This window comes from Scyliorhinus canicula, chromosome 9, assembly GCF_902713615.1.
Source record: "Scyliorhinus canicula chromosome 9, sScyCan1.1, whole genome shotgun sequence".
NCBI lineage: Eukaryota > Metazoa > Chordata > Chondrichthyes > Carcharhiniformes > Scyliorhinidae > Scyliorhinus > Scyliorhinus canicula.
The window spans coordinates 27,090,494-27,115,178 of NC_052154.1; the positions used below are offsets into that span (position 1 = coordinate 27,090,494).

Sequence of the window (24,685 nt, forward strand, 5' to 3'; positions counted from 1 at the left end):
GGAAGTCCACGAATACTGACCCGGCATCAACACTTAGGCCGTGATTCTCCGCAACCACGATGGGTGGGAGAATAGCGGGAGGTCCGCTCCCGCACCTCCTGCTATTCTACCCCCCCCCCCCCCAAAATGGCGTGTCCGGTTTTCTGACACGCCGCTCGGAGAAACGGCGGCCCGTGATTCTCTGACCCGGATGGACCGAGCGGCCTGCCGTTCCCGACCTGTTCATGACGGCGGCAACCACAACTGGTCGCTGCCGTCGTGAACATGGCGCGCCAGGTAAGTGTGGGGCCTGGGGGGGGGGGGGGGGGGGGGGGGGTGGGGGGGGGGGATCAGGGATCGAGCACCACGACCGTGCTCGGGAGGGGACGAGGTGCCCACCGATCGTCAGGCCGGTGTCTCAAGGGGACACACTCTTTCCCCTCCGCCGCCCCGCAAGATCAAGCTGCCACGTCTTGCGGGGCGGCTGAGGGGAAAGACAGCAACTGCGCATGCTCGGGTTTGAGCTGTCCAGCCCGTCCAGACGTCATTAGGCGCCACTGCGGTGTCATTCTTGTCGCTCCGGGCCTTGAAGCCAGGGACAAGGCCTGGCCGCCGAGTTTCCCGGTACGGCCCACCTATGCCCCTGGGTAGGGGAGAATAGGGGGCCGGGAGAGGCTTCCGCGCCGTCGTGAACCTCTCCAGGTTTCACGACGGCGTCAGGCCTTGCGGAGAATTCCTCCCGTCGCCTCAGGAACAGAGAATTCCGCCAACAATGTTTTGGCCTCAATTGATTCCTGGCTGACCACTCTCTGGGTGAAGAAACTTCTGCTCATCTCAGCCCTAAATAGTTTACCCTGTATCCTCAGACTGTGACCAGTGGTTCTGGACTCGCCCACCATCAGGAACGTTCTTCCTGCATCTACCCTGTCTAGTCCTGGTAGAATTGTATACGTTTTGATGAAATGTTGCCTCTGCACCCACTGCCCTGTTTGGTGAAAGGCAGTATGGATGCCAGGAACAATCTGTGGGGAGCATAAAAAGAAGAACATAAGTTCACAAAAATACAAAATAACAGCGTTGACGTTACTGTCTATTTTCTGTTTGTGCTTGCTGATTACATGTTAAAATATTAATGCTCACGTGCGAATTGACATTTGTTTATATCTGAATTGGATAAAAGAGAGGTTGCTCATTCTCCTTCTCTCTTGTTCTTATTCAAGGGAATGAATATCTTGCTTCAAGCAAGAGAGGTTTGAAAGCGACTGCTAAACTGGAGGGTTTTGATTCCCATTACTGCTTACATACAGACACTGCCTGTGAACTGGTGGTATTCCCCTGCACCAAAATACAAAACACAGAGGGTGTTTGCTGAAAGGATAGAAAGGAACTCAAGAGAAGTCAACATAAGGCCCATCCTGCTGCTCCACGCACGTTTGACCTCCACTCTTTGAAGTCTTGGACCTTTTCACTTTTCTTATCAAAAGAGCCAGTTAAAAGGGAAAGGACACAGCTCCCTCTCCCACTGTTAGAAGACAACATCAGGTAAGAGTAAGGAATTCTCACTTCAATAATGTGGCATATCCCCTGGGATTCTTTTTCTTCATAAATATTGAGTGAATTGATTATGTATAGACTAGTTTTTCTGATGTGTGCAACATTTAAGTAAAACATAACCCTATGAAATATATTGTATATGGCTTACTTAACAACTTCAGATGTGTAAAGCTGGCCTATTCCCAGTCTTTAATGGCATTCAGAGCTGCACGCTATCATTAGTATTTTTGCTTCAGTAGAAAGTAAGACAGTGACTGAGCCTACAAAAGTTTGAAGGTTGTGATTAGACAATAAATCATCAGCTCCGGTACTAATATGTGGTCACTCAAGTTCTGATTGGCTAATTAAAGAGAACTGTATTTGTATTATTTAAACATATTTCCCAGTGACAGGTCGGCAGAGTGAATTCCAGCTGAGCTCCTGGAGAGGTGAATATGCATATGAACATGGTTTCTCTCAGTGCGTTGTGGACTATGCATTTGGGAAGTGGAATCTCGATTGGTTTACATCAGCCTAGATCTTTGAGTCAATGGCGAAGGGGAGCGAAGTTCATTGGCCTCAGTCCAAACAGCAGACTGTCAATTGGACTTTGGAAGCTGAGGACCAGCCTAGCCGAACAGCATTGTGGATCCATTGCTGAGCTGAGTTGAGAGGCCAAGTGGAGAGCAGCAATTACTGCAACACCACACCGTCTTTCATGCCATGAATTGAAGACATGCCCTTTGCATTTAGTCTCCAGTCCAGTGACTCCGCTGATTTTAAGTATGATTGTTAACCACTTTGAATTCAAGGGCAGCCACCCCACCCATGTCAATCCCATCACCCCCCCCCCCCCCCCCCCCCCCCTCCCCCCCCAATACTGCTCCTACCCATGACACTGCTCACCCTCTACTGCCAGTGCTGGGACAGGAGTGAGCACTGTCGGCACTTTGTCAGCAATTTATTGAGAGGAAGTGAGAAGTGTCAGGAGAGGGTGACCAATGTTGGTGAATATTTTCACAGAGTGAGTGGCGTGGGGGAAGCTAAATGTCATGCTTTTATAATGCTATGAACCACCAGTCACTCATAAGGGATTTGGTAAACAAATTGTGGATTCTTTTTCTTTTTTTAAAATTTGTCCATGGGATGTAGGTGTCGCTGGCTGGGCCAGCATTTACTGCCCATCCCTGAGGGCATTTAAGAATTAACCACATTGCTGTGGATTTGGTGTCACATGTAGGCCAGACCAGATAAGGACAACCGATTTCCTTCCAGAAAGGACATTAGTGAACCAGGTGGGTTTTTAGGACAATCGATAATGGATTCATAGTCACCTTTAGATTTTTATTGAATTCAAATTTCACCACCTGCCATGGCGGGATTTGAACCTGGATCCCCAGAGCATCATCCTGGGTCTCTGGTTTACTAATCCTCTCCTTAGTCATTAGTGCAGACAAGGCACATGAGAACAGGTATACATTGGCACAAAGCTTAAAGGCACCATGGGCTGTATTCTCCGCACCCCGACGCCAAAATCGTGTTCGGCGATGGGGTGGAGAATCCGTTTTCCCGCACGAAATCAGGACCGGCGCCGGTTCTGCTATTCTCCACTCCCCCCGCAAAGCACCGTACTCGGGGAGTATCTACCACCTCAGGCCATTGCCTGAGGCCCACCCCACTATTCTCCATCCCTGACCGGCTGAATTCCTGACAGTGTGGTTCTAATCTTGTCCTGCCGTTCGGGAACCTCATGTAGCAGCTGCGGACTGAGTCCAGGGCTGCCACAGTCGGGGGAGGGCCGATCGAAGGGCAGGGGAGTCTTCATTCGGGACTGGAGGCTATGTGTGCAGGCAGTCCGGGTCGGGCGAGCGGCCGATGCGGGGCACTATTTCAGCGGTCCATGTCCTCGGGCTGAGTCCGCCATGGTGAATGGCGCGGCCGCTGGAAGCGGCTGCCGTGCGCAAGCGCGTCCTCTGACCCGGAAATGTTGGGGGGGCGTATCGGCAGCTAGAACTGCGAGTTCCATGAAAGCTGCCTGCTAGCCCCCTGCAAGTTGGGGAATCTGTGCTTTTGACACCAGTTGTCCTGGCGTAAAAGACCGCAGTTTTACGAATGCCTGGGAACATAGTCCCGAAAACAGAGAATCCAGCCCCAGGGTTCTGTGGGTTTTTAAAATTAATTTACAGGATGTGGGCATCACTGATTAGGCCACCAATTATTGCGCATCCCTAGTTCCCCTTCAGGAGGTGGTAATGAGTTGCCTTCTTGAACTGCTGCAGTCCTTGAGTTGTAGGTATACCCACTGTGATATTAGGGAGGGAGTTCCAGGATATTGCCCCAGCGACAGTGAAGGAGCGGCGATATGTTTGAAAGTCAGGGTGGTGACTTGGAGGGGAACCTCCAAGTGGTGGGGTTCCCAAGTGTCTGCTGCTCTTATCCTCCTAGATGGTAGTGGTCGTGGGTTTGGAAAGCGTTTTCTAAGGCACCTTGGTGAATTACTGCAGTGCATCTTATAAATAGTGCAAATGGCTGCCACTGTTCGTCGATTGTGGAGGGTTTGAATGTTTGTGGAAGAGGTAGCAATTAAGCGGGCTGCTTTGTCCTGGATGGTGTCGAGCTTCTTGAGTGTTGCATTGCTCATAGCAGAAGTGAAACTATGACATAATCGCATGACACATTTCTCTGCTCCTATCCCATTGAAGCATATCAGAGCATCCTCCTTTCTTTTTAAAGATGCTTTTCCAACTTTCAAGTAAGTATAACTAGTTACAATAAATGTTCATGTTCAATTACCATTACATAAGTGTATGGAGCTGATGAATCTATGAGTCTCTGAAGTGTTGAGGTAATCTGCTGGTCCACCCAGATTTTGTAATGGAAACCCAGTCTGGAAGTTTCTTTAATTGCTCACAGTGATCTGTATGGTTGTCATTCTTGGGCGTTGTACCTGGTTGCATTTAGGATTTTGTCCCAGATTCAATGGACTCCTGGTTGAGAAGCTGGAATGTATCCAATTCATCATTGTTTACACCTCACTGTTGCAACTTTGTGTGTAATAACGTCAAAGGACCTTGGTTCCGGACAAATTCTTGTCATCTCGGCTGGTTGCCATGTAGCTTCTGCAGGATTCTGGATACAAATTTGTCCCAACTTGTAAACTTGACAATTCTGAGCCAGCCAGGGTGGGGAGAGGGGGGGGGGGGGGGGGGGGGGCTAGCTTGAGGGGAGAGGGGAGAGGGGAAGGGAAGGAGAGGAGGGGGAAAGAAAAGGAGGGGAAAGGGATAGCCGCCCAGAGAGAGAAGAGCTCGAGAGGAACAGAGAAAGAATGCGGAGATTGGCCTCCTACTGGAGGGAGCACAGGCTTCCCTATTACAGGGAGAATCCGAGTAACAAGCAGACACAGCCCTCTTGAAGGCCTAAAGACCAAGGGTGAGTGAGAATTCTCCCCCACCCCCACCAGCGGAATGAAGGCTACAGAGGAGTGAGAGGGGAAATGGGAAACAATGCCATTGTTGTACAAATGTAAATATTATGCAGTGTTAGAGCCCCAATCACGCCTATGGTGATAAAGAGGGGCCCGAGGCTGGTTGTTGAGCTGTACACTTTTTTCCTTTGTCATTGTATGATACACTACAGGTGAAACCCACCTTTTTTTCTTTCTTTTCTTGTTTATTCTGGAACCGTTACTTGAAATACCAATAAAAATATTTTCCAAAAAAAAACTTGGCAGTTCTGTACCTGTGTTTTTATCATGCCATTGGTCATCTTCTTTTGTAGTTTTAAAAGTTGCTCTCTAGTTTCAGAGGGAGCAGAATGATCAGAGTTGGTAAATTGGTACACCAAACATGAGCTCTGCTGGTGATCGAATAGTTGTATTTAAAGGTGCCACTCCGATACAACAATATGTACATCTTGCTCGGACTGTCTACATTTGACAATTAGGGATTTCATCAAGTGAATCCTTCATTCAGCTAGGTCACTAGATCTAGAGGAATGAGGAGAAGAAGTAGTTTAATTGATATTCCATTTCTCACACATATCCTGAAATGGCTTACCAATAACCTGTGGACCATTATCCATAATGATCTTACTAGTATTACGATCCTATACCAGGCCCCAACAGTGATCAGGATACTGGACCAAACCAAAATATATTTTAGTCTATTTTCTAAGACTGTGAAAAGAATACATCCAGGAGTGATTGCATGAAGAAATGAAGGGATTTAGTATTTTAAAACAAAAATTTATTATTAGCGCAGTATTAAACTCTTTAACAACACACCCAAAAATAGCTTACAATGCCGCCTTAAACAGTACTACTCAATACAGTAAATACAATAACCTTAATTACTATCTCTATTCCCAATTAAACAACAAGAGAGAAAGAAAACAAGCAGTTCTCAATCCATCCTGCAGATTAATGTCACAGAATAATAATTGCTTTCCAGGACAGATTTGGCTATTGTTAGAAACCCTACAGACTCTGATTGGATGTCTTCATAAGATGTTTCAACTGGTTTGTTTCAACTTCCCCCTTGTCCTAATATAAGTCTGCACTGCTTCAAATACTATTACTCTTTTTTAACTATCTTACTGTGAGAGAAAAATACCTTACCTCAGATCAGAACTCAACTCCAAAAAGCTTTCTCAAAGGGCAGCATGGTGGCCTAGTGGTTAGCACAACCGCCTCACGGCGCTGACGTCCCAGGTTCGATCCCTGCTCCGGGTCTCTGTCCGTGTGGAGTTTGCACGTTCTCCCCGTGTCTGCGTGGGTTTCGCCCCCACAACCCAAAAATGTGCAGAGTAGGTGGATTGGCCACGCTAAATTGCCCCTTAATTGGAAAAAATAATTGGCTAATCTAAATTTATAAAAAAAAAAAAAAAAAGCTTTCTCAAAATGTCTGAATACCTTTGCTCCACCCAGCAATGACATCATCTCCCCTAGCTGGAAACAAATTGGCCGGATTCTTCAACACGGGAGTAAGTGTTGATGCCAGCGTAAACACTGGTGTGATTCACGCCGTTGTCAACGGGCTTCTTGGCTCAGCGATTCCATGGCCCACAAGGGGCCAGCACGGTGCCGGAGTGCTCCATGCAGCTCCAGCTGCTGATATGCAGCCCTGCATTTCCGGCCGCAGGTCCGGCATGCATGCGGCGGCTGCTTCCGCACCGACCCCGTGCGACATGGCGGATCCACACAGCGGGCCAGCGCAGAAGAAGGTAGCCACCCCTCAGATCATGCCCGCTTGCCGATCGGTGGCCTCAGATCTTGGAGGCCCCTCCAGAGACTGAACCCCCCCGTCCCCCACCAGGACGGCCACCGCAGCCGCGATGCCGAACTCCCGCTGGGTGGAACCATACATGAACCACGCCGGCGGGAACTCGGCCGGTCAACCACGGAGAATCGCCGCGGGCCTCTTTCAACGACCCCCAACGGGCGCCACATCGACCACGTTCGCACGACTGCTGCCAATTCTCCGGTCGCTGGAGGTTCGACTCCCGGCGTTGGACCCAATCGCGGGTCTGACGCCCCATTCTCCGCCCTTGCGGCGATGTTTATAATCCAACATATATAAAATCCTGCATTTGCCACACTAGGCACAACGAATAAACTGAAAATAGTACTAAGAGTATGCGCAACAGTTGTGCTTGACAGACTGTACAATGCTGTATAATGGAGTACTTGGTCAAGTCGGTGACAAATACAATGATGTCAGTGAGATTTTGGATCAAGGGTGGGAGGAACTTTATGTGGAAACAGCGGTTCCTTGTGCTGATTTGGCATATAGGTCGTCTCGCTTACAAGTCTTCACATCTGATCAATGCCCATGTGTATGACAAAGTGACTGAAGAATATCAGGAAGCAAAGATTCCAGTATAATGAACTGTCTGCCTTCAAAAATAACTCCCCAGAAGATGCCTGGTTTGTCCCGATAAGACCAAAATGGTCTCATATATTTGTGGACATGCTGAATTGAATCAGGCTGCCCTTCAGTGATGTTTTTCCATAGTGTCTGTAGTGTGCAACATTGCAGCATTTCTTCTTGTTGCTGCTGGCATTTGCATTACCCAAAATGTACCCAATCAATTTGAAGAAAAGTTTCAAATTTATTTTTCGTGATGTTAACTTATAGGCGCAGCAGACTGGTGCAGTCGGTTAGCCCTGCTGCCTCACGACGCCGAGGTCTCAGATTTCATCCCGGCTCTGGGTCACTGTCCGTGTGGAGTTTGCACATTCTCCCCGTGTTTATGTGGGTTTACCCCCACAACCCAAAGATGTGCAGGGTAGGTGGATTGGCCACACTAAATTTCTCCTGAATTGGAAAAAAATAATAGGGTACTCTAAAAATGTTTTTAAATCGTAGATCTAAGGATGTATCTTCGATTTTGTTAGGTTTCACTGGCTTGTACATAATGTCCAGCCGTAAGATGAAACCTCTTTCAAGAGGCGTTGCAATCTTGGCAATGCACTGCTCAATGGTTTTCGATATATAATCTCAAGTGGTCAGTCTCCACCACAAATCTTTCGCCAAAGCGATAGGAATGAAAACGTAATTCCAAACACTAAAACCAATGTTTCCCACTTGCTGTTGGAGCTGTTAGATTGCATTATGGACCCTGAATCTAATCAGCCTGCCCTTGCTCCCACACCTTTCTGTGAGATATCTATCTCAGGGTCGTTGTCTACCTAAGATTGTAAAATTACAATTTTCAGTGCTTTAAAGAGGTACTCATTGTCTTTGTGCCACAGGAAAAGCACATTCTTTCTCAACAGTTTCCTTAGCGATGAAGATCTTTGAGTAAATGCATGGAGATAAGAAATTAAAGAGACCTAGACATCTTTGAAGATCATCCTTTTCTTGGGGAGTTGGCTTAGCTTTAATCTCCTCTATTTTACTTGAATCGGGACATGTGCTAGCACTGGAATATAGAGCTGAAGAAATTGATCTGCGTGTTGATGTTACGTTTCAGACTATTGAACATCAGTCCTTCATTCTACGCCACTTGCAACAATAGGTGTAGATTGTGGTCATGTCTTGCCTTGGTCATGCCACAATAGAAATGTCATCTGCAATACAGTTGCATCCTGGCACAGTACATATAATACAATCCATGTGAACTTCAGGTAGCCTGAAAGGAAGTCATTGATAACAGTATCATCAGAATGGGGTACAGAATGTAATAAGATTGTGGGACTTCTCCACGAGATGTACTGGCCTGTAACCATGCTTGGCATTGAGTTTTGAGAAGAATTTTGCATCTGTAAATTACGGATTTAACTCTTCTAACGTGAGTATTTTGCAAGGACAATGTTTCAAAGTTGTGTTTATCCATTGCACATTGAGGCATACTCTCAATGATCCATCCTTTTTTAAATCATAGATTATCATAGAATTTACAGTGCAGAAGGAGGCCATTCGGCCCATCGAGTCTGCACCGGCTCTTGGAAAGAGCACCCTACCCAAGGTCAACACCTCCACCCTATCCCCATAACCCAGTAACCCCACCCAACACTAAAGGCAATTTTGGACACTAAGGGCAATTTTTCATGGCCAATCCACCTAACCTGCGCATCTTTGGACTGTGGGAGGAAACAGGAGCATCCGGAGGAAACCCACGCACACACGGGGAGGATGTGCAGACTCCGCACAGACAGTGACCCAAGCCAGAATCGAACCTGGGACCCTTGGAGCAATTGTGCTATCCACAATGCTACCGTGTTGCCCCGACACATATATGACACATATTGAGCTGTCAGGATCTGCGTGCTCTTGTAGAGGTCAAGTATGCTTCATCTGAAAAACGGAGGCTGAATGCGGTTCAGTATTCAGACATTTTCAGTTTTCAAATCTATTGTATCTACGATAGGCCAGAGCGACTGACATTACAATCGGCTAGCTACAGTCGACAAATAGACTCTGGTTGCTAACTCGCGGACACCATGGACGTGATCTAACCGCATTGCAACAGAATCACGTGTCAAACACGTTTGGCTCAGTGTTTTGCGGTTCTCGCAAAGCAGAGAAAGACCATGCTATCTACTGGGACTTTGTTGCAATCTGGGAACGCCCCGCCGAGAGCGCACTTAGTCCCGTTTACTGCACTGAGGAGCTCTGCCCGTCAGAACTCAGTGCAGGAGGAGACTGGGGCGCTATTTTTAAATGGCACCCCGATCGCTCCACCCTCCCGACATGACCGTTGGACCCCAAAATCCCAGCCACACCTATAAGGGGCTCCTCGGGCCACACGCACCCCACCTCACACAGGCAGGGCAACCCTGGGCCTGATCCCCGACGTGGGGAAGATACCAGCTTGACACCTTGGCACTGCAAGGTTGGCACCCATGTGGCACTGCCAGGGTGCCAGGCAGACGGTGCCAGGCTGACAGTGCCAAGGTATCCAGGTGGCAGCAGCAGTGCCAAGGTATCCAGGTGGCACCAGCAGTGCCAGGGTGCCACCCTGCTCAAAGGGAAACCTAACTGGGGGCCTCCAATCCCCTGCGAGACCGCCCACCAAATGCTGTTTATGGGGACTAGTACTGAATGGCACTTGCCCAAAGTCTCCGAGGCAAAGGGGTTATATCCCTTGTGAAGATCTAAAGATGAATTGTGGCAGGAATGGAGCAATGGCCTCTTCAGTCTGTATTCACGTTATTTTTCAGCAACTCCTGAAGCCTCGATTTTTCAGACTTTTCTTGATGATTAATTTTGTTTATCTCTCCCTTGCACATGATGGGTCCACCTGGACCCTGGTCACTCACCGTTCCTGACTGAGCTAACTAGGTGCTGGTCCTCTCGACACACTATCAAACTCACACAGCTGGCAGGCTACGCACTGCAATCTCGCAACATGGTTACCGTCTGCTTCTTAAGCTCTTTGTTTGAGCACGAGCTCAGCGCTGTCTGAGCAGTGTGAGGAGGGGGTGAGCTGTGTCAGGGGGAGGGGCTGAGCTGTGTCAGGGGGAGTGGTTGGGCAGTGTGGGGAGAGGGTGAGCTGTGTCAGGGGGAGGGGGTGGGAAATGTCAAGGGGAAGGGTGAGCAATGTGGGGAGGGGGTGAGCAGTGTGGGGAGGAGTGAGCAGTGTGGGGGGGGCGAACAGTGTGGGGAGGGGGTGAGCAGTATCAGTGGGAGGGGGTGAGCAGTGTCAAGGGGAGGGGTGAGCAGTGTGGGGAGGGGGTGAGAAGTGTGGGGAGGGTGTGAGCGGTGTCGGGGGAGGGGGTGAGCTGTGTCAGGGGGAGGGGGTGGGCAGTGTGGGGAGGGGTGAGCATTGTGGGAAGAGGGTGAGCAGTGTCAGGGGGAGGGGTGAGCAGTGTGGGAAGAGGGTGAGCAGTGTGGGGAGGGGGTGAGCGGTGTGGGGAGGGGGTGAGAAGTGTGGGGAGGTGGTGAGCGGTGTCAGGGGGAGGGGGTGAGCTGTGTCAGGGGGAGGGTTGGGCAGTGTGGGGAGGGGTGAGCAGTGTGGGAAGAGGGTGAGCAGTGTCAAGGGGAGGGGGTAGGCAGTGTGGGGAGGGGGTGAGAAGTGTGGGGAGGGGGTGAGCAGTGTCAAGGGGAGGGGTGAGCAGTGTCAAGGGGAGGGGTGAGCAGTGTGGGGAGGGGGTGGGCAGTGTGGGGAGGGGTGAGCAGTGTGGGAAGAGGGTGAGCAGTGTCGCGGGGAGGGGGTGAGCGGTGTCGGGGAGGGGGTGAGCTGTGTCAGGGGGAGGGGGTGGGCAGTGTGGGGAGGGGTGAGCAGTGTGGGAAGAGGGTGAGCAGTGTCAAGGGGAGGGGGTAGGCAGTGTCAAGGGGAGGGGTTAGCAGTGTGGGGAGGGGATGAGCAGTGTGGGGAGGGGTGAGCAGTGTCGGGGGAGGGGATGAGCTGTGTCAGGGGGAGGGGGTGAGCAGTGTCAGGGGGAGGGGGTGAGCTGTGTCAGGGGGAGGGGTTGAGCCGTGTCAGGGGAGGTGTTGAGCTGTGTCAGGGGAGGGGTTGAGCCGTGTCAGGGGAGGTGGTGAACTGTGTCAGGGGGAGGGGGTGAGCTGTGTCAGGGGGAGGGGATGAGCAGTGTCAGGCGGAGGGGGTGAGCTGTGTCAGGGGGAGGGGATGAGCAGTGTCAGGGGAGGGGTGAGCTGTGTCGGGGGAGGGGTTGAGCCGTGTCAGCGGGGAGGGGGTGAGCAGTGTCAGGGGGAGGGGTTGAGCCGTGTCAGGGGGAGGGGGTGAGCAGTGTCGGGGGAGGGGTTGAGCCGTGTCAGGGGGAGGGGGTGAGCAGTGTCAGGGGGAGGGGGTGAGCAGTGTCAGGGGGAGGGGGTGAGCAGTGTCAGGGGGAGGGGGTGAGCAGTGTCAGGGGGAGGGGTTGAGCAGTGTCGGGGGAGGGGGTGAGCAGTGTCAGGGGGAGGGGATGAGCAGTGTCAGGGGGAGGGGGTGAGCAGTGTCAGTGGGAGGGGGTGAGCAGTGTCAGGGGGAGGGGGTGAGCAGTGTCAGGGGGAGGGGGTGAGCAGTGTCAGGGGGAGGGGGTCAGCAGTGTCGGGGGAGGGGATGAGCTGTGTCAGGGGGAGGGGCTGAGCAGTGTCACGGGGAGGGGGTGAGCAGTGTCTGGCGGAGGGGGTGAGCAGTGTCAGGCGGAGGGGGTGAGCCGTGTCAGGGGGAGGGGGTGAGCAGTGTCAGGGGGAGGGGAGGGGATGAGCAGTGTCGGGGGGGGGGGGTGAGCAGTGTCAGGGGAGGGGCTGAGCAGTATCAGGCAGAGGAGGTGAGCAGTGTCGGGGGAGGGGGTGAGCAGTGTTGGGGGAGGGATGAACAGTGTCAGGGGGAGGGGGTGAGCAGTGTCAGGGGAGGGGATGAGCAGTGTCAGGGGGAGGGGCTGAGCAGTGTCAGGGGGAGGGGATGAGCTGTGTCAGGGGGAGGGGATGAGCTGTGTCAGGGGGAGGGATGAGCAGTGTCAGGGGGAGGGGGTGAGCAGTGTCAGGGGGAGGGGGTGAGCAGTGTGGGGAGGGGTGAGCAGTGTCGGGGGAGGGGGTGAGCAGTGTCAGGGGAGGGGATGAGCAGTGTCAGGGGGAGGGGGTGAGCAGTATCGGGGGGAGGGGGTGAGCAGTGTCAGGGGGAGGGGGTGAGCAGTGTCGGGGGAGGGGGGTGAGCAGTGTCAGGGGGAGGGGGGTGAGCAGTGTCAGGGGGAGGAGGTGAGCAGTGTTAGGGGAGGGGGTGAGCAGTGTCATGGGGAGGGGTGAGCAGTGTCAGGGGAGGGGGTGAGCAGTATCGGGGGGAGGGGGTGAGCAGTGTTAGGGGGAGGGGGTGAGCAGTGTCGGGGGAGGGGGTGAGCAGTGTCGGGGGAGGGGGTGAGCAGTGTCGGGGGGGGTGAGCAGTGTCGGGAGGGGTGAGCAGTGTCAGGGGGGAGGAGTGAGCAGTGTCAGGGGGAGGGGGCGAGCAGTGTCAGGGGGAGGGGTGAGCAGTGGGGGAGGGGGGAGCAGTGTCAGGGGGAGGGGGTGAGCAGTGTCAGGGGAGGGGCTGAGCAGTGTCAGAGGGAGGGGTGAGCAGTGTCAGGGGGAGGGGGATGAGCAGTGTCAGGGGAGGGGATGAGCAGTGTCAGGGGGAGGGGATGAGCAGTGTCAGGGGGAGGGCTGAGCAGTGTCAGGGGGAGGGGGTGAGCAGTGTCAGGGGAGGGGGTGAGCAGTGTCAGGGGGGAGGGGTGAGCAGTGTCGGGGGGAGGGGGGTGAGCAGTGTCAGGGGAGGGGAGTGAGCAGTGTCAGGGGGAGGGGCTGATCAGTGTCAGGGGGAGGGGCTGAGCAGTGTCAGGGGGAGGGGGTGAGCAGTGTCAGGGGAGGGGTGAGCAGTGTCAGGGGGAGGGGGTGAGCAGTGTCAGGGGGAGGGGTGAGCAGTGTCAGGGGGAGGGGGTGAGCAGTGTCAGGGGGAGGGGTGAGCAGTGTCAGGGGGAGGAGGTGAGCAGTGTCGGGAGGGGTGAGCAGTGTCGGGGAGGGGGTGAGCAGTGTCAGGGGGAGGGGGTGAGCAGTGTCAGGGGAGGGGTGAGCAGTGTCAGGGGGAGGGGGTGAGCAGTGTCAGGGGAGGGGGTGAGCAGTGTCAGGGGGAGGGGAGTGAGCAGTGTCAGGGGGGGGAGAGCAGTGTCAGGGGAGGGGGTGAGCAGTGTCAGGGGGAGGGGATGAGCAGTGTCAGGGGAGGGGCTGAGCAGTGTCAGGGGAGGGGCTGAGCAGTGTCAGGGGAGGGGCTGAGCAGTGTCAGGGGGAGGGGCTGAGCAGTATCAGGGGGAGGGGGTGAGCAGTGTCGGGGGAGGGGGTGAGCAGTGTCGGGGTAGTGTGTGGGCAATGTCTGGAGGGGGAGTGAACAGTCAGGATGGGGCTATGGTTAAGGACAGTGTGAGCTGTGAGGAAACATTCAGTCTGTTTCTGCTTCCCCTGATGCAGCCAGACCTGTTGTGGTTTCCAGCATTTCCTCTTTTTGTTTCAGATTTTCAGCAGCCGCAGTATTTTGCGTGAAGTGGAGACCGAATGAACTCCAGTCATTGCTCAGATATGATAGAAAATAATTCTCGATGGTCATAACTAGGTGTCAGGATGGAGTATGGAAAGAAAGGGTTAATCAGACAGAATGTCGTCGGGCTGAGTGGAGTGCAAGGATAGCTGGGAGTGATTACAAGGCTGTAATCTGATGGAGGGGTTCAAATGATATCATAAATTGTAGGAATGAAGCTCAAGTAGTTTATAACTGTCATCTGAACCCCACGATTAAATTACTGCTTTGTAATCACTCCAAGGTATCTTATTATTAACTTTCTTCTGGTGTACATCTTAGAGGTTTAATTCTTATTTTAATCACCCAAGAGTGCACTTGTTTAACGTGTACATTTTCTGTTTCATCATATATATTGTTAGAAGTTTAAATGATATATTTTGGCTATGAGTAATTTTTCGAGAGTTAAAGTGCCTATGTTCAACTTCTCCTTAGCATCGGCTGACCTGCAGTGGCTTAACAGGAATCCTTTCTCCTTTACATCCATCCATCGTGAATAAGCATCTGATCTGAAGTCTAAACCACAGCCAGTATGATGCGCATAAATATTGCTGAGGATGTCAGGCACAGCTTCTGTTTTTAAAGTTTAATAAAGCATGTCACAGGCTAAATATTAGACACAAAACACCCCTGCTCAGGTTTCCATCTCTATCGTATTTAATGAACTCCATGTCTGATGGTTTTGGGTCCTAATGTCTGTTCTCCGTCCCTGCTTGTGTCTGTGATTGGCACAGTGGAGAACTGTACCAGTCGAACATGCCGCGGAGGGCTGTGATCATCACTGACAACCAGCTGGTCTCCGAAATGTTGCATTTGAAATGAGATATCTGTTGAATGCCATGTTTCAACATTAATTCTCCGGCAGGGCACTGGCCTGATGGCACCATGTGTTGGTGTACAGACATGTGGTGCGGCATAATGTTCCTTTGACTGTGCATTCCCAATCTCAGCTGGTCTGTTTGAAGAGGTGCCAAGTGCAGGCACAGCTCTTCTACAGAAGGGGAAAATCCCAGGGCATATCAACCTGTGGTATTCAAAATTCAATTACATAATGGAGTTGGCACAGGACTGGAATCATTTTGCCTGGCTGCCCTCTTTTAGGAGACTGTTGTGTGACATGAGAGACTTCACAAAGGGGAGAAGGCATGTATAAAAATTAAATCACTTAAAATGCCAGATTGGTATTCAGTCTGAATCATAAAGCCATGAACTTTGCATTGAAACAGATCAAATATTTTCTTTAAAAGTCTACAATTCTGCAAGATTCATTGAAGCTTTTTGGATAAAACCCAAAAGGATGCTATAAAATGTTGAATGTATACTGATTGTTAAATACTGATTGAATTATTTTCCTTTTATTAAATTTTTCTCCCCTTCATTCCTTCAGCATTCACTGTTTTCGTGTATAGAGGATTTATGTACAATACAGGTATATGTACACTAAGGGTATTTGCATCCCTCACATATCTTGGCCCAAACAGCTTTTAGCATGTGAGCTTAGACAATGATTGTCAACCTCCTATTTGATTAAAGCATAAAACCAACTCTGTCTGAGCGGGGCCTTCACTAATGTTGAAGTTTAATAGAAAGAAAAAAATCAACCAGTCCCAACAGCAATGACACATACATTATTAGGATAAGACAATCTCAACCAGGTCAATCTTGCAAAATCCTCCTCATTAACATTTGGAAACTGGTGTCCAATTTGGGAGAGCTATCTCACAGACTATTTAATCAACAGCCTGGCACAGTCCTACTCAAATCCATGTTTAACAGATAACACCCGAGATTCCTCCATCGCCATCAATTAATTTGTCCTGTCCTGCCAGAAGGATAGGTTAGAGCATAGTTTGGTGTAGTCACAGAGGAGTGACCCTGATAGTCTTCAACATTGACCCCAGACCCCATGATGTCTCATGGCTTTAGGTCAAACAAGATCAAGGAAATCTCTCACTAATTCTGATCTGTCCGCAAGTACAACCGATAAGTCAATACTTCCATACGGAAAATCACTGAGAAAAACTCTGATTGCAGCATGTACCAAGAATGTTCCTGATGTGAGGGTATCCAATGTTCACCATGGGGTTCAGTTGTGGTGCCACTGACCAAGCTAGCAGAGTCCGGAGGGATATAGCTGAAGGATAAAGACAGGGCCTGCATCAGGTGGTGAGGGAACTTCGAGGAGGTAATGTATTGAACTTTTTTTTAAGTCATTTTTCCGGGATGTGGGCTTCATGAGCGAGGCCAACATTTGTTGTCCATCCCTAATTGTCCTTGAGGAAGTGGTGGTGAGCTGCCTTCTTGAACCGCTGCAGTCCATGAGGTGTAGGTACACCCACTGTGGTATTAGGGAGGGGGGTTCCAGGATTTTGACCCAGCGACGGTGAAGGAACGGCAATATATTTCCAAGTCAGCATGATTACTTGGAAATGTATTCCCGTGTATCTGCTGCCTTGTACTTCGAGATGGTGGTGGTCATGAGTTTGGGGGAGGCCTGGTATTATCACTAGTAACCCAGAGACCCCAAAGTCTGGGGACCTGGGATCGAACCCCACCATGGTAGATGGTGAAATTTGAATTCAACAAAAATTGGGATTTAAAAGCCTGAAAGGTGACCATGAAACCATTGACGATTGTCATAAAAGCGCATCTGGTTGACTAATGTCCTTTAGGGAAGGAAATCTGTGTCCTTACCTCGTCTGGCCTACATGTGACTCCAGATCCACAGCAATATGGTTGACTCTTAAATGCCCTCAAGGATGGGCAATAAATGCTGCCCAGCCAGCCATCCCATGAACAAATTTAAGAAAAGGTGCTGCCTAAGGAACCTTGGTGAGTTTCTGCAGTGCATCGTGTAGATGGTACACACGACTGCCATTGTTTGTCATGGTAGAGGGTTTGAATGTTTGTGGAAGGAGGAGCAATCAAGCGGGTTCCTTTGTCCTGTATGTTGTCAAGCTTCTTGAGTGTTGTTGGAGCTGTACTCATCCAGGCAAGTGGAGAGTATTCCATCACACTTCTGACTTGTGCCTTGTAGATGGTGGGCAGTCTTTGGGGAATCAAGAGATGAATTACTCGCCACAGAATTCCTAGCCTCTGACCTGTTCAACGCAGGATTCCTAGTCTCTGACCTGCTTTTGTGGCTGCAGTATTTATATGGCTCACCCAGTTCAGTCTCTGGTCAATGGTAACCCCCAAGGATATTTAGAGTGGGGAATTCAATGATGATAATGCCATTGAATGTCAAGGGGTTTGAATGTCAACGGTTTGATTCTCTCTTGTTAGAGATGGTCATTGCCTAGCATTTGTGTGCCACTTGTCAGTCCAAGCCTGGATATTGTCCAGGGCTTGTTGCATTTCCATGTGGACTGCTTCAGTGTCTGGGGAGTTCCGAATGGTGTTGAACATTATGCAATCATCACTGAACAACCCCACATCTGACTTTATGCTGGAAGAAAGGTTATTGATGAAGTAGCTGAAGATGGTTGGGCCCAGGATTCTACCCTGAGTAACTTCTATAGTGATGTCCCAGGACTGACATGACTGACATCCAACAACCACAACCATCTTCCTTTGTGTTTGGTGTGATTCCAACCAGTGGAGAGTTTTCCCATGATTCCCATTGACTCCATTATTGCTATATATTATCTGCTCCTTGACACCATACTCGATCAAATGCTGCCTTGGAATCACTCTCACCTCACCTCTGGAGTTCAGCTCGTTTGTCCATGTTTGAACCAAGCTATAATGAGGTCAGGAGCTGAGTGACCCTGGCAGAACCAAAACTGAGCATCAGTTAGCAGTTAATTGTTAAGTAAGTGCCACTTGATAACATTGTTAATGACCCCTTCCATCACTTTACTGATGATTGAGAGTAGACTGATAGGGCAGTAATTGGCTGGATCGGATTTGCCCTGTTTCTTGTGTACAGGACATACCTGGACAAATCTGAAACTTCATCCATACTAACCTAACTGACCCCCGCACCCCCGCAGGCAGGGAGGGGAGTGTAAAATTGTATGGATGGGACTTCCTCTAGGATCCAGCACACCCTGACCAGGAAGCAATTTTACGTCGGTGGGATGTCCACAGCCCACCCACAATTTCATGTGGAGTGGGAGGCCAACCCTTGCCCCAATTAATGGTCTTAAGTAGCCACTTAATGGCCATTTAAGGACTTTTTCACACGCAGCCTTAATTTTGTAGGCTGGTGGGGAGTCAGATACGTTGTTTGGGAGGGTGGGGGGAATATGACTTTTTAAAGCCTTCTAATGGCACCATCCCATCAAGGACCAGACACCACCACCAGATCTTCCTTCCCCCCGCCCCCAACCAGCCTATCCAGCCATACCCCACTTGCCCCCCCTCCTGATAAACCCCTACCCTCCCCTTCCCAGGACCCCAGCCACTTATCTGCCCTCCATCCCAACACTGAGTCCTGTTCTGGCCACTGCAGCATTGTGCCTGGAGAGGCTGGAGAGCTGTTGGCTAATCTGATTGGCCGGCAGCTCTACAAGGCGAGTAGGCAACACGGTGGTGAAGTGGGTTAGCCCTGCAGCCTCACGGCGCCAAGGTCCCAGGTTCGATCCCGGCTCTGGGTCACTGTCCGTGTGGAGTTTGCACATTCTCCCTGTGTTTGCGTGGGTTTCGCCCCCACAACCCAAAGATGCGCAGGCTAGGTGGATTGGCCACGCTATATTGCCCCTTAATTGGAAAAAAATAATTGGGTACTCTAAATTTTTTTTTAAAGCTCTACAAGGCGAGACTTCCATCCAAGTGAGGACAGAAGTCTTGCCTACTGCCAATCTAAGCTCATTTGCTGAAAGAGAAGACTAAGAAAAGGTCTAGCTGCCTAAATCAGGCCATTCATAAGGTTCTGTGGGCTATGAACAACAGCAAAATTGGATGCCACTACAATCTGTAACCTCCTGACCTGGCATATCCTTTACTCCTTGATCACCATCAAACCAGGAAACATTTGAACCCTGGGTCAAAGTTGAGTGGATAAGGAAGTGTCAAGAGCAGTATTCAAGTTAATTACATGGGTAGAACTGTGGTAGATTGAGTTCAATATGAGGAAGTGTGCGGTCATCCAATTTGAATTCAAGAAAGACAAATTGGGATATTTCATTAATGGCAAAGGCTCGGAAATGTGAAGAAGCAATAGGATTTATGTATATACAAATCGCTACAAGTTAGTGTATCGATAAATATGTAATGAAAACTGCTGATGGAATGTTGGCCTTTATCAAAAAGGGACCTCGATACAAAGGGTAAAAAGTTCTGCCTCATTTTATGGAGCCTTAATCACAAACCCATCTCAGGTACTGTGTTCAGATTTGGGTACACACGTCAGGAAGGACATATCAGTCTTGGAATGGATACAGTACAAAATCACCAAAGGTACAGCAGGAGAAAAAGGGTTAAATTATGAGGACAAGTTGCAGAAACTTGGCTTGCATTGCCAAGAGTTTAAAAAGTTGAGGCCTCATCTAATTGTGGTATTTAAAATTATAAAGGAATTTGATGGGGTAGATGCGGAGACACCATTTCCTCTATTTGGTATCTTAAAAGAGTGGCTTGCAGACCATGAAGGTACAAAACAAACAAGAGCTTTATCGGCAAGGTGCTGCCACACAGGCTGCTAGTGTAAACTGGCTGTTAGCCCATCCAAACTGCCGATGCTGTTATCAGCACATCATGTGATCGAACTCTTAAAAGGACCTTGTTTCAACTAGCAACAAACATGAATACAAAACACTCTGGAGAACCCAGAACAAAAGGGCACAATTGCAAATGATTTATTTATTCTTTCGTGGGATGCAGGCACTTGTCACCCATCCCTAATTTCACTTGAACCTCAGAGAGCAGTTAAGAGTCAGTCACATTGCTGCGAGTCTGAAGTCGCATGTAGGTAAGGGCGGTAGATTTCCTTCCCAAAGTACATTAGTGAACCAGATGGGTTTTTATGACAATCAGTGATAGTTTCATGGTCACCATTACTGAGGCCAGCTTTCAATTCCAGATTTTTTATTACATTAATTGAATTCTAATTCCACCAGCTGCTGTGGTGAGATTTGAACTCATGTCCCCAGATCATTAGCCAGGGCCTCTGGATTACTAGTCCATCGACAATACCACAATGCCAGGCCTTTCAGGAGGAAAATCAAGAAGCAATTTTCACATAAAAGGTGGCAAAAACCTGAAATTCCCCCTCTTAAAGGGTTGTGGAACTTTGGCTCAATTGAAATTTACAAGACTGAGTAAAGTGGATACAAATCAATGGCAGGTAATAGAAATTGAGGTGCAGATCAACCACAATCTGATTGAATTGTTGAAGAACAGGTTTGAAAGGTCTGTTCCTTCTAAAGGGAAAAGCCCAACCAACTGCCCTGGACCTCCACTGATGCCACCATCAATCTACCATTGGCCAAAACTGAACTGAATAATCCATATCAACACTATGGCTACAAAAACAAGACAGAGAGCTCGTAATCTGTGATAACCGGCTCACCTATTGACCCTTCAAAACCTCTCCATAATGTCCAAGATATGATAGAATACTTACCTTTCACCTGGCAGGAACGCAGCCCAGAAAACAACCAAGAAATGTGACACCATACAGGCCAAATCATTTACTTTTATAGATGCACCATAGAAAGCGTCGTACCTGGCTGCATCACAGCCTGGTATGGCAACTGCTCGGCCCAAGACCGCAAGAAACTTCAGAGAGTCGTGAACACAGCCCAGTCCATCACACGAACCTCCTCCCATCCATTGACTGTATCTATACCTCCCGCTGCCTGGAGAAAGCTGGCAGCATAATCAAAGACCTCTCCCACCCAGCTTACTCACTCTTCCAACCTCCATCGGGCAGGAGATACAAATGTCTGAGAACACGCACAAACGGATTCAAAAACAGCTTCTTCCCTGCTGTTACCAGACTCCTGAACGACACTCTTATGGACTGACCTGATTAATATTACATTCCTATATGCTTCACCCTATGCCGGTGTCTATGTATTTACATTGTGGACCTTGTGTTGCCCTTTTATGTTTATTTCTTTTTATTTTACTTGATTTTCATGCACTAAATGATCAGTTTGAGCTGCTCGCAGAAAAATACTTTTCACTGTACCTCGGTACACATGATAATAAGCAAATCCAATCCAATTTACTTTGATTGGTGTCCCTACCATTGATACCAAAGATGTGCAGGTTAGTTGGATTGGTCATTCTAAATTGCCCTTAGTGTCCAAAAGTGTTGGGTGGAGTTGCTGGGTTGCGGGGATAGGGTGGAGGTGTGGGTTTAAGTGGGATGCTCTTTCCAAGGGCCGGTGCAGACTTGATGGGCCTCATGGCCTCATTCTGCACTGTAAATTCTGTGGTTCTATGATTCAATATTGACTTCCTCGGCCATCCCCACACAGTTACTGCCATATACAGAACTCACTGCAGCAACTCAACAAGATTATTTTGTCAAGCGTCTCACTCTACCGCAAAGAAACACAAAATCAGTAATGTTGTGGGAACACTGCCACCTTCAAGTTCACTTCCAAGTCACATACCATCCTGATTTGGATATAAAAATCTCTGTTCTTTTATCATTGCTAGGTCAAATCCTGAAAGCCTCAAACTAGCACCCGTGAGGGAGCAACTTCACCATCAGAGCTGCAGTAGATTGAGAAGGCCTAGCACCATTTCCTTTGCTTAGCTAGGAGTGGATAACAAACATGGCCTTAATCTGTGTCACTCAATTTCTAAAGACAAACTTTTAAAATCAAACTTGCTAGGTGGGGTAATTAGATGATGATTTACAGCAGGACGCCTCACTTTCCTTCTCAAGAAACCAAAGGGTGCTATGGTTACTTGCACAACCCTAAATGTTTCGTAGTCTGAGTCATTTACCTCAGCAACAAAACCACAGGCCTTGTTCTAAATTGTTTGTGGTGTGTTGATGAGGGAATCAAGAAGTGTAGTGAAATGTATTATTTTTCCTCACTGTAAACTAACATAAATAGCCAAAATGAAATGAAGCTATGATTCAGGATGAAGTGAAACTTGTTCAGGAAGCAAGGACTTCTTTGCAGAGATTTTTAGAATTGATGCTCTTTTCGACAGCAAATAGACGTATTTGCATATATAAAGGTTACCAAACCTAGGTAAACCACATTCAGCAGAAATGAATCTTTCAATCATTTGTTTACAGTGCTTGACACAATTTAAACATGAAGAGAAGAGGGAGATCTGAGGACATGTCAACCATGGCCTGCCAACTTCGCCATCAAAGATTTTGGGTCGTTCCATAACCCTTTACTCTGAAGAGCCCAATCCAATTCTCTTTCAGCAAATCTCAACCAAACTGGTGGATGGAATGCTTTCTCTCTTTGACTATTACCCAGTTGCTCAGTGAAACAAGTTGGAGGGTACAATTCAATTCTACTCTGTAGAATGATTTCATAAGAACATTGCTTGATCTTCTAGCTCAACTTCACTTTTCTCCCGTCTCCCCATTCTCCTTGAATTTCTTTGGGGTGGGATTTTCGGGTCCTGCCTGCCATGGGACCTGGAATTCCCACCAAAGCCAACAGACTTTTTGCCGGTCTGTCAAATTTTCCATTCCACCCGCAATTGTTCCGACAGCAGGCTGGAATAGGAAATACCAGCCTTAGTGTCCAACAGCTACTGATCTTCATCTTGAATGTACCCATTGACTGAGCATCCATACCACTCTGGAGGTGAATATTCCAAAGATCCACAGTCCTCTGGGAGATTAAATTTCTCTTCATTTTAAAAAATTATTCATGAGATGAAAGCATCACTTACAAGGCCAGCATTTGTTGCCCATCCCTAACTGCCCTTGAGATGGTGGTGATGAGCAGCCTTCTTGAACTGCTGAAGTCCATGTGGTGAAAACACTCCCACAGTACTTTCAGGGAGGTATTTCATGGATTTTGAACCTGCAACAAAGAAGGATCAGCAATCTATTTCCAAGACTGAATGGTGTCTGACTTGGTGGCGAACATCAAGGCTGTGGTGGTCCCCATGTGTCTGCTGTACTTGTCCTTCTAGGTGGTTGAGGTCACAAGCTTGGGAGATGCTATCAAGGAAAACGTGATGAAATGCTGCAGTGCGTCTTGTAGGTAATCCCAACAGCAGCCACCGTGCACTAGTGATGGAGGGAGAGAATATTTAAGATGTTGATGGATTGTTTTGTTCTGAGTGGTGCTGAACGTCCTGAGTGTTGTGGAAGCTGCACCCATCCAGGCAAGTGGAGAGTATTCCATTACACTCCTGACTTGTGCCTTGATGGAAAGGCTTAGGTAACTCAGGAGGTGACCCTCTAGTTCTATACTCTATTACCGTGAAAAACAGCCTCCCAGTATCCTTTTATTTTATTAATTCACGTGAATAAAATTTGTTGCCATCTCTAATTGCCCTTTTAGCAGGAGGTTGTGAGTCACCTTCTTGAATGCTGTCAAGTCATTTAAGAATCACCTATGTTACAGTGAGATGACCTTTCATTCTTCTAAGCTCCCAGAATAGAGGCCTATTACATTCAATAAAGAAAAATTCACTATAAGATGGTCCCTTCAACAGTGCAGCACTCCCTCTGTACTGAACTTCAAATCAGCTGTGGATAATAAACACAAAAAGCAGCCTTCAGATTTAATACAGTTTTCACCAGCAATTTTTCATCAATAAATGAAGGAATGTTAAAGTCATATGTACGATGTAGTTGCACAGGTTACAGGGTGATGACCCAATGCACAATGCTGCCTATTACCCAGCAGCCATATTTGAAATGCAAATGCTGTTGGCTGATAATTCCAGCATCCTTCCATAGATCTACGAAAGTTGGACATTCAGCAAAAAAAATCAATTTTGGATGGGGTATCTTCATATAGCTGATAGCTGAAGAGGCCAATCCCTCTGCCGTAAGTACCAAACATAAGGCTATCAAGTGTCACTCTTGGTTGGTTTTTTCAACATTGATATATCTTGCCAGGCTGCAGTAGCCACTGGTAATCACGCTCGTACGTGCCAGCCCACCAGAAGTGTCGTAATTCTCCTCTCTCATCAATTACTGACTCCGACGTGCAATAATCAAAGCCGAGAGCATGCTTGTGTGCATTTTTGAGTAGATCTTTGGGCATCCTGCTGGTTGGCTGGCCCCAGCTACCTCACTACACAGAAAGTCCCTGGGTGTGCACCCGCCTTCCATCCTGCCAATGTATCTGAGCCAGTGAAGCCGCCTCTGTCTGATGAGCTGCTAATTAGTTAATGTATATTTTGTTGGAGTCTCGTTTGAATTTGGCATCCAGCCACGTTTATTGAAGCTGTGTGGGAGGAGCTTTACATTTCACCTGGCTCCAGCTGCGCCTAAATTATGACTCTTTGATGCTGTAGTTAGTTACAAAGTGATTGTGGTATCCCTAACTGCAGTGAACATAACAAGAGCACGCATTAAAAAACAGCACTTAACACTGAAGTGATAGAAGGTGAATCCTTGAAAACTAAAGTGTGATGAGTAGATGAGCTTGAAGCAATCTACTTTTGAAAGACATAGGAATTCTATGAAATAATATTGCCTGGGTGAACTTGATTGAAACATGTCTTGGTGCATTCTGTACATGTGGGGCTTATCATTCCGTTGCAAACAACTTATTCAAAATTTACTTCTGTGGTG

At 48.7% G+C, this 24,685-nt stretch overlaps 1 protein-coding gene across 1 annotated transcript in view; it reads left to right on the forward strand.

Annotated features, from left to right (window-relative positions):
* Positions 1–1,242: 1,242 nt before the first annotated feature.
* The window catches only part of zfhx3 (zinc finger homeobox 3), a 589,682-nt gene continuing 566,239 nt past the window's right edge, over positions 1,243–24,685 (forward strand). Inside the window, exon 1 of the mRNA XM_038806373.1 lies at positions 1,243–1,521. The gene's annotated coding sequence lies outside the window, so the exon portion shown is untranslated. The remainder of the gene's footprint in view (positions 1,522–24,685) is intronic.